We start from the raw sequence: 17,617 nt of genomic DNA, 5'->3' as shown, positions 1-17,617 counted from the left end.
TCTGCTGCTCTGCCATTTTTTCTCCCTGCTAAATGTGAGGTGGTGCTATCCCAAGTCTTTAGCTGAACTGCTTTTCTCTCGGAAGTTGACAGGCTTAAGTATCAGGGGTAAGGTGTTATGGTGTACGATCCCTCATGTAGTGTGTTGGGTCCTGTGGAAAGAAAGAAATAGTAGGATTTTTGAAGGTCAAAGGTGCTCCTTAGATGAGTTAGTGATTCGGGCATTGGCTAGTGATCAGAGATTCTTTTGCCTCGTATTCATATTTTGATTTTTGATCTTTTATGATAGACTTATTTAGATAAGTGGTGGTCAATGTGTTAATACTTAAGCAGTAAACAAGTTCTTGAAACTAGATCATGGTATCAAGGTGAGGGACCTAACTGGCTTAACAAGCTATCTATCTACCAATGTCTTGTACAAGTATCATGCCATTTTAGCTGGCCTGGGTAATTTAAAAATTGGCACCTGGGTGACAATTCAGCTGGGCTACCGCAAAAAAGTTAGTATATTCATTTAAGTTTTGTTCCACGGTCCCACCAATTCAGCATTTGTGGGCTATGTGAGGGTTAGATCTGAAGTTAATGAAGGGAATGGTTTCAGATCTGGGATGGATTTAATGACAGGTTAGAAAGGGATCTTATTTTCTGTAATATCTAAATCCAAGATTAAATAAATTTCAGATCTATAATGCAGGTTTAAGAAGGAAAATTAGAGAGGAAGGAAGCTAGGTTCTGTTATTATGGAAAATAAAACAAGGATTGTGCAGTTTAAAACCCAAGGTTTTCCTAGGGCTTGATGCACAAGACACACACCTGAGCAACCTGAGGTTCCATTTTTGAAAAGGAGAACAAAATAAGAGTTTAACATACAAGAGTGTGCAAATCTAAATTCTTAAAGTAAACTGTCATATTGTGTCAATCAATTAGAGTATTGTGTTATCAACACTCTAATCTAAATTCCTACTACCCTAAGCATCTTACCATGAGTCAGGATCTGCTGTGTACACACAATCAGCTCTGTACATCTTTGTAAGGCATGCATGCTTCCTGGGCTTATCTTATCTGAAGTAAATTAAAGAACACTCTCTGCACTTGAGTCTGGGACATATCCAGATTCTTCCCTGCAATATACTAATAATGTATTCAGCAATTTCATTGACACCATGAAAATCTTTGTTGAAGTACCTGATCTCACATAGAATTTCATTTTTCACATCCCTCACTTTCTAATTTGTAGAACCCAAGAGAATCCCCCCTCTGGCTACACATCTGGGTCTCTCTGGTTATTTCCTGAATGAAAGCAGCTTTCTTACCTATCTCTCTCAGTTGGAACTTACCATCTAAAATTTTCAGTTGCGAAATCCAATCTTCAGTGGAAAAATTAACTGATCACTGATTTTGACCTTCTGGATAACAATCTGTTAGGAACCTGCCTAATTCAGAGCTTCGAGAGAGAGAGAGAGAGAGAGGCACTTATGAAGGGAAGCGCTCAATTAAAGATACTAATAAGGAAAGGGAAGCACTTATATCTAATTTATAGTCTACTTTGGTCTAAAGTAGTGGGATTTTAGGAAGCGTATGGTTTTGTTCATATAATTCTGGATAGAAAAAGTTAAGCTTTCTTGTATGGTGAAATCTGTTCAGCATTTGATTGTAATTTTTCCTTTATTATTTAATGAAAAATTTTCTTATTACCAAAAAAAAAAAAACCATAGCAATGAGCCAAACATGCCCAAGGTGCATCTTTTAAAACATTGTAGGTACTATGTCATGGGCCCGGGAATAGGATCGCGCCACGGGTCGGTCCATGGGGAAAAACTCCTGTTTTCCCTTGTTCCTCCCCTTCCTAGCTGAACCTATCTTGGCATCCTAGAGGGTGATTTGTCCAAGAGATCACCAAGCTCTCCTTTTACTCTCTTTCTTGACTGGAAATTTGATATCCTCATTCAATAATGGGGTCTCCTTAAATAGGAGATTACAAGAGTCCTAATCAAAGGGGGTCTCCTTGCTGAATAGGGAGACTTCCACTTCTATCTTGCTAAGGATAAGATAAGCTAATCCTAATCTGATAAGCTACTAACAAGATAAGATAAGAGCAATAGAATAAGATAAGAACAAGCAAGATGATTTAATCTAATCTAGATAAGGCTGTTGTTGCGGAACTGGTAGGATGAGAATCATTGAATAGCTGCTACTACTGGCAGTGGGTCAGGTGCTTGTTGCTGCCGGTGGCGACGGTACGTCTTCCCGAGGAATGCATCCATAACATTACTCCCCTCCTGGACTACGAGCTTGTCCTCAAGCTCGAACTCTGGATATATGGTGTGGAACTCTGCCAATGGGAGCCATGTGGCTTCGGCCGATGGTAAATTACACCATTCTACCAAGACTTCAACAGTAGCACCAACAAAGAGCTTAGTTGACTGATGGGGAAGCTCAGTACTCGTATCATCAGGAAACAAGTTGCATAAGATGTTGTTCTAAGGTCCTTCTTGAGAGCCATCAATCCCAACACATACAACATTCAACTGCAATAAGTATTCAAACCTCAGAGTAACCAGTTTTGCAGGCTTGGAATTTGAAACCTCATCATCATGTATATGAAGGATGATTTTAAGAGGATGAGATCGATAGATTCCTGATTGGTCAAGGTTCTCATTTCCAGTAACCTTCTTTGGCCGCTTTCTCCTTCTTTGGCCCTCCTCTTCCTCATCAGGCGCATCATCCTCCAACTTATTCATTTCTGTATTTGTAGAAACACCATTGTCCTTAATTGCTTGCTGGTGGGGAAAGGCTTGAGCATCCTTCATGCTTCCTATAATTTCCAATTCAATACTCTCCCCAAATGCCTCCTTCTGAGCAGCAATTGTGAGTAAATCACATAGAGTGGAGGTGGCAGTAATTCTGCTAAATTATGCTGCTTTAATTTCTTCGTATGCAGAACCCCTAGTTGGTGTTGGACAGGCAAGGATGCTTTCTTCAGAGATTTCGAGAGACTTGAAAGGAACTTCTTTCGGTGTGCAATGGTCTCCATAAGGCTTTTCTTGTGTTGCTCCAGTTTCTCATGAAGTTTGCAGAGTTCTTTTCGCCGGAAAAGCTCAAAATTAAGTTGCTTTAGCATCAGGTCATGTGCACTGTCTTTTGATAGTACATATCCTTTAATATTTTGAGGGGCTGAACTGAAAAACTCTTCCTCAAGCACAAGTTCAATATCCAGATACTTTGACTTGAAATCTTTGCGCACCTTTATGGCTTTCACAAAATGAATTTTCTCATACATCAAATTGTGGAGCTGTAATGTAGTGAAATCTATTGGTGCCTTAGCACGTTTTGTTTCTGCTTTAACACGATTCTCTTCTAGCAATATAGAACGATTTACCTTATCCCAGTCATCTGTCCGTTGATTCTGAAAAAACTGCTCGCAGCGATACAACCAGCCTAAGGGGTCTCCGTTGCCATTGTACGACGGGGATTCTAGCCTGTTGTACTTGGGGATGACTGCGGCTACCAGGGCGACGACCTGCTGTTCGCCGGATGACTCCGTCAAGTCTAGTCGGCGGCTGTTTGTGGTTACAACCCCTTCTGGATTCCTCTCCTTGTTAGAGAAATACGATTCCAGCAAGCGTTGCAGCTCCCGGACATCGTCTTTAACCTCACGAACCTCCACGCTGGTTTCCACGAGCCTATGCTCCAGTTCGTGGACCCTGGATGATAGATGCTCCAGATCTCCCATGACGGTTGGCTCTGATACCAAGTTGTTATGGGCCCGGGAATAGGGTCGTGTCACGGGTTGGTCCACGGGGAAAAGCTCTTGTTTTCCCTTGTTCCTCCCCTTCCTAGTTGAACCTATCTTGGCGTCCTAGAGGGTGATTTGTCCAAGAGATCACCGAACTCTCCTTTTACTCTCTTTCTTGATTGGAAATTTGATATCCTCATTCAATAATGGGGTCTCCTTAAATAGGAGATTACAAGAGTCCTAATCAAAAGGAGTCTCCTTGTTGAATAGGGAGACTTCCAGTTCTATCTTGCTAAGGATAAGATAAGCTAATCCTAATCTGATAAGCTACTAACAAGATAAGATAAGAGCAATAGAATAAGATAAGAACAAGCAAGATGATCTAATCTAATCTAGATAAGGCTGCTGTTGCCGGACTGGTAGGATGAGAATCATTGAATCACTGTTGCTGCTGGCGGTGGGTCAGGTGTCTGTTGCTGTCGGTGGCGACGGTACATCTTCCCGAGGAATGCGTCCATAACATACTATACATCAAATACTTCAATTTTATTTTATCTCAATATATACCACAAATTAAACAGTTAAATGACTAGGTCCAGGCTTTCCTTTTTGATTGGTTAGACCTAGGCTTTCCTTAACAAACTCAAATAGTTAAATGACCAAGACAAGGATAACTTAATACCCAAGAACTACTTTTGCACAAGCTCTTTAATGCACCATTTCCTAATCTATGGAAACTAGAAATTAGGAGGAATATTAAATGATAGTTTTACTATAAACAATAATTATGGAAATCACTATAAATATTAAGTTTAAATTACCGAAATATTTATTTTGATTTTTACCAAAATAAAAAAAAGTCTAGAAGATTGAACATTTACTAACTTTGGGAACTGCTATAGGTGACTCATGGGACCCACATGAGAAAGAATTGAATTTGTTTCTCTTTTCTTCTTTTTTCTGTATCAACTCATATATGTGTCATATCATGTTGTAATTCCTTATAGAGACAAGATAATTTTTGTGCTTTTTAATAACTGCCCCAAAAAAGGCATTATCAATGTATGGGAGTAAGATACAATATTGGGTATGGTACTGTGGTACGAGAGTAAGGTTTTGGGATGACCTATGGTGTGAAGATGCTAGGTTGAAAGACCTATATCCTGGACTTTTTTCACTTGGCGGTTAACAAGGAAGCTTTGGTGGCAGACAGTTTGTTGTTTCATAATGGAACAACAGTTTGGTCTCCTACTTTCAGGAGTGTTAAAGTTCGGCCTGCCCTAGAAGTTTGTTTGTCTGTTAGCAGTCAAGTAAAGCAAGCAAGCAAGAAGAAGGAAGAAAGAGAGAAAAGGTTTGGTTCGAAATTAGGAAAAAATCAAACCCTACTTTCGGCCAAACCTGTTATTATATTATTAATGTGATAGAAAAAGACATCAGTGCCCTTATTTAAGTAAGAGGCACTCGAACTAATATAATAAAACAACTCAACAATCTCAACAGGTACAAAGACCGAAATACCCCTTCACTAACACTCCCCCTCAAGCTGGTGAGTATATATCATATAATCCCAGCTTGTTTCATATGTAGTCCACTCTCCCCCGACTCAAACCTTTTGTAAACAGGTCTGCCCACTGGTTTCCCGTATTAACATATGCAGTCTCTATTACTCCATTCAGCACCTTCTCTCTCACAAAATGACAGTCAACCTGAATGTGCTTGGTTCTTTCATGAAACACTAGATTAGAAGAGATATGAACTGCAGCCTGATTGTCACAATAGAGTTTCATTGCAGTACTAATGTCATACCCTATCTCCTGTAGAAGGTTCCTTAGCCACACTAATTCACAAGCAGTATGTGCCATAGCCCTATATTCTACTTTTGCACTGCTTCTTACCACAACTGTTTGCTTCTTACTTTTCCACGTCACCAAGTTACCCCCCAGAAAAGTGCAATAACCTATGGTAAACCGCCTATCAGACATAGAATCGGCCCAGTCAGCATTAGTGTATCCTTATATTTCCAGTTTCCTGCCACTTTTGTATAACAAACCATGGTCAGGAGCTCCTTTCAAATACCTCACAATCCTTAGCACTGCATTCCAATGAGGGACCAAAGGTTTATGCATGAACTGACTCACCACGCTAACCACAAAAGAAATATCTGGCCGAGTAATGGTTAGATAGTTTAGTTTGACTACAAGTCATCGGTATCTGCCAGAGTCTTCAAATACTTCACCCATATCACTGCTCAACCTCGTATTTGTTTCCATAGGTGTCTCAGTTGGTTTCGTATCTAACAAACATGTTTCTTCCAACAAATCAAGCACATATTTCCTCTGACATAGATTAATACTGTGCTTAGATCTTGCTACCTCTATGCCCAAGAAGTACTTCAATTTGCCAAGGTCCTTTGTCTGAAAGTGTTCCTATAGAAAGGCTTTCAACCTGTCAATGCCTATTTTATCATTCCCAGTAACAACGATATCATCTACATACACCACCGGTAGTATTTTTCCTGTCGGAGAGTCATGACTGAAGACAGAATGATCAACTTGGCACTATTTTATACCAAACTTCTTGACCACCTCACCAACAAACCTTGGTGGTTGCTCCATGTAGACCTCCTCGAGCAAATCACCATGCAAAAATGCATTTTTGATATTCAGCTGATATAGGGGCCAATCATACATAGTTATAAGAGAGATGATAACGCGAACTGACCCTATCTTAGCAACCGGGGAGAAAGTCTTTGTGTAGTCAATACCATAGGTTTGGGAGTACCCTTTTGCTATCAATCGCGCCTTCAGGTGCTCAACACGACCATCAGGCAAGTACTTAACGGTATAAACCCACTTACAACCGACAACTTGTTTCCCAGGAGGAAGAGCGGTGAGGTCCCAAGTGTGATTATGATGGAGAGTAGAGAGCTCATCTTCCATAGCACGGCACCACTCTGGAGAAGTAAGGGCTTCCTGGACATTCTTAGGGACAACCACCGAGGATAACAAAGAGATGAACTGGCGATAGGAGGCAGAAAGGTAAGGGAAACATGATTGGAAATAGGATGAAGGGTACAAGTGCGTTTACCTTTTCGTAAGGCAATAGGAAGATCAAAGTCGGAGGCTGTTGGTAGTAGTGGCAGGTCTGGAGCTGGATCTGTCGACGGTGATGAAGCCGAAGGAGTCGTAGCCGGTACATGTGGGCGATGTGTATACACGTGACGGATAGGTGGACGGTCAATGGAGGGTGGCACCGGTTGTAGGGACGTAGGCACGGCTGGAACAAGAGGAAAAGGATCAGCCACAGGAAGGGGAAGAGGAGGTGATGTGGAGGAAGAAGCATCACCGGACCCCATGAAGAATGGAGTAGACTCAAAGAAGGTAACATCAACACATACCAAGGAATGACGAGAACTGGGATGGTAACACTTGTACCCTTTCTGAGTCCGGGAATAGCCAAGGAATATGCACTTAAGAGATCGTGCATCTAACTTGTCGTTCCCGGGACCCAGATTATGGACGAAGCAGACACACCCAAATACCAGAGGAGAAAGCGGAAACGAAGACATGGTGGGAAACAAGACATTAAATGGAGAACGACCATCAAGGATAGAGGTGGGCATCCGATTAATTAAGAAGCAAGAGGTGAGCATTGCATCACTCCAAAAGGGTTTGGGAACATTCATGTGGTGCATGAGGGAACATGCCGTTTCTAAAAGATGTTGGTTCTTTCTCTCAGCCACCCCATTTTGTTGTGGGGTGTAAGTACATGAAGTTTGGTGTATAATGCCATGTTGGTCCAAGTATTCTTGAAAGATGAAGACAATTATTCACGGCCATTATCAGAACGGAAAATTTTAATGTGAACGTTGTTGAGCAGGAGACCAAGAAGAAGAAGAAAAGAAGGAGAAAAGAAGAAGGAAGAAGAAGGAAAAGAGGAAGAAGAATAAGAGGCAATTGAGTTAAGGCCTCAACAAAACTTAGCTTCAGTCAAGTGAAGCTTTCTATTTATACTGTTCTGGCCGTACATAACAATATGCCTACAGAATTATGAAAATACCCCTGCGGGTACTAAGCCTGTGTACAGTACATATAATACACCTGTTAACATTTCCCCTCAAGTTGGGGCATAGATATCAATCATGCCCAACTTGTCACAGAGACATTTATGTTTGGAATAGTTTAGCCCTTTTGTAAATAAGTCTGCAAGTTGGTCTTCAGAGCTGATGTATGGAGTGCATACTTCACCTGTGATGATTTTCTCTCTGATAAAATGCTTGTCAACTTCAATGTGCTTTGTTCTATCATGTAGTACCGGGTTGGCAGCAATACTGATAGCTGCATTGTTGTCACAAAGTAGAGTCATGGGTTTACCAACTGGAAAACCCAACTCTCCCAATAGATTCTTTATCCACATACCTTCGGCTACTCCGTGTGCCATTGCACGGTGCTCAGCTTCAGCACTGGATCTAGCTATCACGGTTTGCTTCTTACTCTTCCAAGTAACAAGATTCCCTCCTACAAAGGTGCAGTACCCACTAGTAGACCTTCTGCCACTTTGAGATCCAACCCAATCCGCATCTGTGTAAATTTCAACCCTCAAGTGTCCATGTTTCTGGAATAATAAACCAGCACTCTGGAACTTAAGATATCGTAGTACTCTCTCCGCTGCTTCAAGATGAGTGGACCTAGGTGCATGCATGAACTGACTGAGGACACCAACAGCATATGCTATGTTTGGACGAGTCATAGAAAGGTACAACAATCTCTCTACAAGCCTCTGAAATTGCTTCACATTCTTAAGTGGTTGACCTTGACTGTCACTTAACTTATGGTTGGGATCAATGGGAGAGTCAGTTGGTTTAACCCCAATCTTTCCCGTGTCCTTGAGCAAATCTAGGACATGTTTCCTTTGGGAGATGAAGATACCCCTTTTTGATCGGGCAACCTCAATCCCAAGGAAGTATTTGGCGGGTCCTAGATCTTTCACCTTGAACCGAGTGTTAAGGAAGCCCTTCAAACTTTGAATTTCATCCTTCCAGTCACCAGTAACAATTATGTCATCCACGTATACTATTAGGGCAGCTATTTTACCTTCTACTCTTTTTACAAACAGTGTGTGATCTGACTGACATTGCTTGTATCCCCTCTCCTGAACTGCAGTATGAAATCTGCTGAACCATGCCCTCAATGATTGCTTCAGCCCATATAAAGACTTCTTCAACTTACACACCTTTTGTTCACTTCCTTGAGCCAAAAAACCGGGGGGTTGAACCATATAAACTTTCTCTTCAAGGTCACCATTCAAGAAGGCATTCTTGATGTCGAGCTGATGTAGATCCCAATTCAGATTGGCAGCAAGAGAGAAAATAACTCTAATAGAGTTCATTTTGGCAATAGGAGCAAATGTTTATGCATAATCAACTCCATATACTTGAGTGAAACCCTTTGCCACTAAACGAGCTTTATACCTCTCTACGGTTCCATCAGCCCCATGCTTAACAGTGAACACCCATTTACAACCAATTGGATCCTTTCCCTTAGGGAGATCAACAAGTTCCCATGTGCCATTCTTATGAAGAGCATCAAACTCTTCCTTCATGGCCTTCATCCATTCTGGAACTGAGAGAGCTTCTGCCACATTCTTGGGAATAGGGATACTGTCAATGGAGGTAAGAAAAGCACGAAATGAAGGTGAGATGTTCTCATAGGAAACAAAGTTGGAAATGGGGTGTTTGGTGGTGCACGACCTAACCCCTTTCCTGTAGGCAATGGGAAGGTCAAGATCATTAGCAACAGGGAGGTTAGGAGTCAAGTTACCTGAGTGAGTATGATCTTCCCCCAAGGAATTTGATGGCATTTGAGGTACGGCTTCTGGATTCTCTTCAACTCTTGAACCTGATTGGCCTTTACGACGACGAGAAAAAACACGGAAAGGTGGAGGATCAGAGGGAGAAAGGGGAGAAGGAGTAGGGAGAGGAGGAAGTTGAACCACTTTCTCCTCATACCTACACTCACCCTGAGGAGAAACAGGAAAGAATGCCTCATCCTCAAAGAAGGTAACATCCATGGAGACATAGAATTTCTGTGAAACATGATCAAAGCAACGATACCCTTTCTGAGAGAATGAGTAGCCAAGAAATATGCACGGGATAGCACGAGAGTCCAATTTTCCCCGGGTGGGGGAAAGGTTTTGGACAAAGCACTGACAACAAAAAACACGAGGAGGAATAGAAAGAAGAGGGGCCTTAGGAAAGAGAAGCTGATGTGGAACTTTGTACTCTAACCAACGAGAGGGCATTCGGTTAATGAGGTATGTAGAACAAAGGACGGCCTCAAGCCAAAAACGTTTGGGAACATTCATGTGGAGTAGTAAACCCCGTGCCACTTCAAGAAGGTGATGGTTCTTCCGTTCAGCCACACCATTTTGTTGTGGCATGCGAGCACAAGAGCTCTGGTGAAGTGAGCCATGTGAAGCAAAGAACTCCGTGAGGTCACTATGAAAAAACTCTTTTGCATTGTCTGATTGAAATATTTGAATTTCGGTCTGAAATTGGGTGAAGACCATCCACTGAAAATCTTGGATAATTTTTGGTACTTTCTCACGGGTTCGCATTGGATATACCCAAGTGTATTTGGAATAATCGTCAATGAAGGTAATAAAGTACTTGTAGCCACTCTCAGAAGGTAAAGTAACAGGCCCTACCACATCCAAATGCACAATGTGAAAAGGAAACTCAGATTTACAATTTCTTTGAGGAAACTACAATGCTTGCTTAACTGACACGTTTGACAAGAAAAATTGGAAACAAACACGGACTTACACAGTTCTGGGAAAACAGCTTTCAATGACTCAAAAGACAAGTGACCCAAGCGACAATGCCATAAATACATTTTACTCTTTCTGAACTGACTCAGAGACTTTGTAACAAGAAGGCCAGCCGTATTCTCCAGCATATATAGTCCATCAACCATACGACCCCTACCAATTGTCCTCCCCGTGGCTAGATCCTGAATCACACAATAGGAAGGGAAAAAAATCACGGAGCAGTTTAAGGAATTTGTAACACTACTGACTGAAAACAAATTCATAGGAAATTTTGGAACATGAAGAACATTAGAAAGAGTAAGGCCAAGGGGAAGAGAGAGAGTTCCTTGACCAGTTATGGGAGATTATGATCCATCAACTAGTCTCACTTTATCTCTTCCGGAAAGAGGGTGATAAGTTTGGAAGAAAGATGACATACCAGTCATGTGTTTTGACGCTCCAGAATCAATGATCCATGGAGAGTCAAGGTCGTGAGAAGCAACATGGAAAGCTGTGGTATGATTACCTGATGTGGATGCAAAAGAGGTGGTGAGAGGAGCATCCATCTGGCGAATTGTTCTACCATAAAGCTCCAAATGGTCACGGAAGGAGTTGACAATAGCATCCCTTGGGTCGGATCCAGAGTAGTTATGTTGGCCATGTGGTGGTTGAGTCACAGTGGAGGTGGAGGGTTGATTCTCCCGAGTAACCATATTGGCCATGTGGTGTTTCTTGGTACCTTGCTGCCCGGGTCTTCTAATACCATCTGAGCCTTGCTTCTTAGGTAAATCCTGAGCCCACTTCGGTTTCCCATGGAGATCCCAACAAGTATCTTTGGTGTGCCGGGGCTTCTGACAATTAGTGCACCACAATTTTTCCTTATCTTTTGCTTTCTTCTGGAGATCCCCTCTCTTGAAAGAAGGTCCACCACTAGTAGAGGGACCCCCCTTTGCCGCCAACACAATTGCATCCCCTCCAGTGCTGTTCATCAAGTTCCTTTTGCTCTCTTCAGACTGGACAAGTGCATAGACCTCCTGAATTGAAGGAAGATCCTTAGAACTTAGAATTTGTACTCTGATGGGTTCATAGATAGGATTGAGACCATGTAAAAAGGCAAACACCCTTTGCTGTGAGGCAAGTTTCTTATACAATTTTGTATCTTCCTCACACTTCCACTCAATATTCTGGTAATGGTCCAGCTCCTTCCAAACAGTTGTCAGGTCAGAGTAATAAACTGATAAACTCCTCTTCCCCTGTTTATAAGTTGATGAGGCTGGTTGCAGTTGATAAATTTTGGCATAGTGTCGAAGTTCGGAATATGTGGACTTTGCCTGATCCCATATCTCATTTGCAGTTTCAGCCCACATAAAGTTCTTCCTTATTTGCGGTTGCATGGAGATCAAAAGCCATGACATAACCATACTGTTCTCGTGGTCCCATTTATCATGTTCTGCATTTCCAGAAGGTGGTTCTTTGATTCTTCCATTTATGTAACCTACTTTTCCCCTTGCAGTTATGTATAGTTTGATTCCCCTTGACCACTATAGGTAGTTTAACCCATCAAGAGGAACAACAGCCATAGGGAATGATAGATCACTGTTCCCACTCATTCCATTCAGCATTGTGGAGATTCCGGATGTAGCTGAATCTTCACTACTCATGATTCTCAGTTTAGAAATACACAAAACCACAGCACAGTTTTACAGAGTTGCAATAGTCCACAACTAGACACTTGCTAATTTTCGGCCTCACAGAGAACCAAGCACAAACACTGCAACTACAGTACTAGGGTTTATCACCTACACTGTGTAGGAGTCCACAAAACAATATACGAACTGCACATGCAGTGTAACCAGGTTTGAATGACCTACAGTTCACAACTTTGATATAGCTTCTCAGCCCCGCAAGAAAAACACAGTAGGAGCAGCAATACAAGTGGTGATTCACCACACCTAATCGGCTGATATCCACTTTCCAGGGCAGCCAAATAGTCACTCAAGTTCTAGGGTTCATCAACAACCCCTTAGAGAGCAGACTAGGGCAACATACAATCAGAGGAAGGGGAACAATCCCTACTCAGATTCTGGAACATTAACAGTCGTGCAAGAAGCCATAAACAGGGAGAAAAAAAATTTCAGTACCAGCAATAGGCAGTACAGTCATAAACTCTGTTAGTGGTGTTAGTGAAGGGGTATTTCGGTCTTTGTACTTGTTAAGAAGGTTGATGTGTACTGTTATGTTAGTTCGAGTGCTTCTTACTTATTGAACCAGCCTTTCCCTCTTTCCTCATCTTTCTCTCATCTTCTTTCATCTCCTACTTTACTTTACTTTATAGTCAATGAACAAGACAGAATTCTAGGGCAGGTCAAACTTTAACATGGTATCAGAGCAAGGTTCAACAAATCAGACTTGCTAGAATTCTGTCTTTTGCGCATCCGAATTAGGGTTTCTCTTGGGTTTCTCAGCTGTGAGTTGGAGACTGGGAAAAGGGCTGAAAAGGAGTGATCGCCCTCTTCCCTAGGAGGTTCCTATGCCTCCGATTGTGTCGTTGGTGATTGGTTGCTGTGGTTTCTAAGCCCTAGTTAGGGCTGGTACGTGTGGTGCAGTGGTATCTCAGCCCTTCATGTGGTTGACCTTCAGGCGATGAGGTAAAGTGTTTTTTTTTTATGCATATTTTCTGTTATGGAATACATGAGAGGTGTAGTACAGTTCGCATGATGGGTTTCGATTGCAGTGTGCTAGGGTTTATGCTAGGGTTTATTCTGGTTTGTGTGTGATTCAAAGGGCAATAGTGTGGATTAGGGTTTGTGATGTTACAAGTGTGGTTTTCTGCACTTGATATCGCTGAAATCAGGTTGTAGACTTCGGCGAGTAGGGGTTGTGGTGTTCAGTTTTTCAGCATTTAATACTGCTAAAATCAGTGTGCAGATTTCGGTGATTAGGGTCTGTGGTGTTGCAGTTCTTAGCATTTATTACTGTTGAAATCAGTGTGCAGATTTCGGTGAAGTGTCTGTGTGTAGTGTTCAATGTGTAGTGCTCATAATTCAGTGCTCAGAATTCAGTGATAAGGGAGTTCGGCAATGGCAGATAACAGTGATAGTAAACCTAGTGTCATGATCTCTACTGACTACCTGAATGTCTAAATGACCTCCATTAAACTGAATGGAGAGAATTATGTTCCTTGGGCCAAGTCTGTAGAGGTTTTTCTGAAGGCAAAGAAGAAAGTGAAGCATATAAGAGAGGAGAACCCCCCCGCTAATTCTCAAGAGTATGAAGACTGGGAACAGGAAGATGCATAGATCATTACATGGTTGTGGAATAGTATGGAACCCAAAATCAGTGTGAACTTCATGTTTCTTGACACAACCAAAGTGTGGGATCATGCTAAGAAACTGTATTCAGGTCAGGATAATACCACAAGGGTATATCAACTGTATCAGGAATACTTCAATCTGCAACAAGGAAGTCAGAGCCTTGAGGAGTACTATGCCAGTGTGAGGAATATCCGTAATGAGTTAAATGTCTATCATCCTCTCACTTCTGATGTCAAAGTTCAACAGCAACAGCGAGAGCAGCTTGATGTGACACGGTTTTTGGTGGGGTTGAAGTCTGAGTATGAACTAGTACGAGCTCAGATACTAGGGGGATCTGCTCTTCCATCTTTAGAGGAGGTGTTTGCTCATCTTCGGAGGGCTTCCATTGGATCTATGGATTCTAATGTCTCCGATAAATCAGCATTTGCAGTGTTGAGAAGTCGTGGTGGTAGAAGCGGGGCTCAAGGAGCCCAGCTTGGCAAAAGTGGTAGTGATGGATCTACACATACCCGTGGTGGTGGTCGTACTGGAGGCAGAGATTCAGGGGGAGCTCGTGGTAGAGGACGTGGCTCGGGTCCACGGAAGTGTACTGATTGTGGATTGGATGGACATACCATTAACTACTGCTACGACTTACATGGTCCTCCCTCGACGTGGGCCAACCATGCCATGATAGTGACACCAGTTTCAGCTCTAGACAGGAGAACCGGTCAGCTGACCCGTTGCCTTCTACTCCCTCAGATGGTCCAGGCAAGGAGATGGTGAGTGTTCCTCGGGGCGAGTATGAGAGGTTTGTTCAATCCAAGTCGCAGCAGAACACAACTTCCTTTGCACATTCAGGTATGGCTTGTTTGGCATCCACACCCAACCCCTGGATTATTGATTCTGGAGTCTCCGATCACATGTCGGGAACTCTAGGTGTGTTTTCATCTCTCACTCATTGCTCAATATCACAATCTGTTACCCTTGCTAATGGCTCCACATCATCTATCTGTGGTGTTGGTAATGTTGACCTAGACCCTGTATCCCTATCCTCTGTTTTATATGTACCTAAGTTTCCATTTAATCCTATGTCTGTTAGTAAGCTGACTAAGTCCCTTAAGTGCTCCATACCCTTCATTGAGTCAACTTTCTATTTTAGATTGTGAGTCGTGTCAATTTGGGAAACACCATCGTGTTCCCTTTCGTTCTAGGGTCGATAATCGTGTGTTGAGTCTTTTTTCTTTAATTCATTCAGATGTTTGGGGTCCTTATAAAGTGATGTCATATAATGGATACCGATATTTTGTTATTTTTGTTGATGACTGTTCAAGAATGACGTGGCTCTATTTAATGAAAGAAAGAAGTGAATTATTTGCCATCTTCCAGAAATTTTATGCTGAGATCCGCAATCAATTTGGCGTTCACATCAAAATTTTCCGTTCTGATAATGGACGTGAATACTTGTCTTCATCTTTTCAAGAAAACTTGGACCAACATGGCATTATACACCAAACTTCATGTACTTACACTCCGCAACAAAATGGGGTGGCTGAGAGAAAGAACCGTCATCTTGTAGAAATTGCACGCTCCCTCATGCATCACATGAATGTTCCCAAAACCTTTTGGAGCGATGCAATGCTCACCTCTTGTTTCTTAATTAATCGGATGCCCACGTCTATCCTTGATGGTCGTTCTCCTTTTAGTGTCTTATTCCCCAACATGTCTCCGTTTCTGCTTCCTCCTCGGGTATTTGGGTGTGTCTGCTTCGTTCATAATCTGGGTCTTGGGACTGACAAGTTAGATGCACGTTCCCTGAAGTGTATCTTCCTTGGCTATTCCCGAACTCAGAAAGGGTACAAGTGTTATCATCCCAGTTCTCGTCGTTCCTTGGCATGTGCTGATGTTACATTCTTCGAGTCTACTCCGTTCTTCGTCGGGTCCGGTGCTGCTGCTTCCTCCTCATCACCACCTCTTCCTCTTCCCGTGGCTGATCCACCTCCTCTGGTTCCAGTCATGCCTACGTCCTTGCCTCCGGTATCACCGTTGGTTGACCGTCCACCCATCCGTCACGTGTATACATATCGCCCGTGTGTACTGGCTGCAACTCCTCCAGCTTCATCACCGTCGACAGATCCAGCTCCAGCTCCGACACTAGCCTCCGACCTAGATCTTCCTATTGCCTTTCGGAAAGGTAAACATACTTGCACCCTTCACCCTATTTCCAATTTTGTTTCACTTACCCACCTCTCCGCCTCCCATCGCTAGTTCATCTCTTTGTTATCCTCCGTGGTTGTCCCTAAGGATGTCCAGGAAGCCCTTACCTCTCCAGATTGGTGCCGTGCTGTGGAAGAAGAGCTCTCTGCTCTGCATCATAATCACACTTGGGATGTCACCGCTCTTCCTCCTGGGAAGCAGGCTGTCGGTTGTAAGTGGGTGTATAGTGTTAAGTACTTGCCAGATGGTCGTGTTGAGTGCCTGAAGGCGCGGCTGGTTGCCAAAGGGTACTCCCAAACCTATGGCATTGACCACACAGAGACATTCTCCCCGGTTGCTAAGATAGGGTCAGTTCGTGTCGTCATCTCTCTTACAGCTATGTATGATTGGCCTCTCCATCAGCTAGACATCAAAAATGCCTTTTTGCATGGTGATTTGCTCGAGGAGGTCTACATGGAGCAACCACCAGGGTTTGTTGCTCAAGGGGAGGATGGTAAGGTATGCAGACTTAAGAAGGCTATTTATGGACTTAAACAGTCCCCTCGAGCATGGTTTGATAGGTTCAGTGAGGTGGTCAAGAAGTTTGGTATGAAACAGTGCCAAGTTGATCACTCTGTCTTCAGTTTTGACTCTTCAGCAGGCAAAATAATATTGGTGGTGTATGTGGATGATATCGTTGTGACTAGGAATGACAAAATGGGCATTGACAGATTGAAGGCATTCCTACAGGAACACTTTCAGACAAAGGACCTTGGCAAGTTGAAATACTTTTTGGGCATAAATGTAGCAAGATCTAAGCATGGCATTAATTTGTGTCAGAGGAAATATGTGCTCGATTTATTGGAAGAAACAGGGTTGTTGGGTACTAAACCGGCTGAGACACCTATGGAAACAAATATGAGGCTGAGTAGTGATATAGGTGAAGTATTTGAAGACCTTGGCAGATATCGACGACTTGTAGGCAAACTAAACTATCTAACCATTACTCGGCCAGATATTTCATTTGCGGTTAGTGTGGTGAGTCAGTTCATGCAGAAACCTTTGGTCCCACATTGGAATGCAGTGCTAAGGATTGTGAGGTATCTGAAAGGAGCTCCTGGTCGTGGTTTGCTGTACAGGAGTGGTGGAAAACTGTTAGTAGAAGGATACACCGATGCTGATTGGGCAGGTTCTATGTCTGACAGACGATCCACCACAGGCTATTTCACCTTTCTGGGGGGTAACATGGTAACGTGGAAAAGTAAGAAGCAAACAGTTGTGGCAAGAAGCAGTGCAAAAGCAGAATATAGGGCCATGGCACATACTGCTTGTGAATTAGTGTGGCTGAGGAACCTTCTACAGGAGATAGGATATGACATCAGTACTCCAATGAAGCTCTATTGTGACAATCAGGCAGCAGTTCATATCTCTTCCAATCCAGTGTTTCATAAAAGAACCAAGCACATCGAAGTTGACTGTCATTTTGTGAGAGAGAAGGTGCTGAGTGGGGTGATAGAAACTGCATATGTTAGTACGGGAAACCAGTGGGCAGACTTGTTTACAAAAGGTTTGAGTCGGGGGAGAGT

The 17,617-nt window shown here is 42.7% G+C and overlaps 1 protein-coding gene and 1 pseudogene across 3 annotated transcripts in view; one reads left to right on the top strand and one right to left on the bottom strand.

Moving 5' to 3' along the window:
- Positions 1-17,617, top strand: part of LOC148875117 (putative WRKY transcription factor 20) — a 48,580-nt gene that overhangs the window by 21,810 nt on the left and 9,153 nt on the right. The window lies entirely within an intron of this gene.
- On the bottom strand, positions 1,072-12,028 carry LOC148875118 (THO complex subunit 5A-like; annotated as a pseudogene).

The sequence above is a fragment of the Nelumbo lutea genome, chromosome 1, assembly GCF_056320005.1.
Source record: "Nelumbo lutea isolate HS-2025 chromosome 1, American lotus-T2T, whole genome shotgun sequence".
NCBI classification, from domain to species: Eukaryota; Viridiplantae; Streptophyta; class Magnoliopsida; order Proteales; family Nelumbonaceae; genus Nelumbo; species Nelumbo lutea.
The sequence above is the reverse complement of the archived record's forward strand: the minus strand, read 5'-3'. Positions and strand labels throughout refer to the sequence as shown.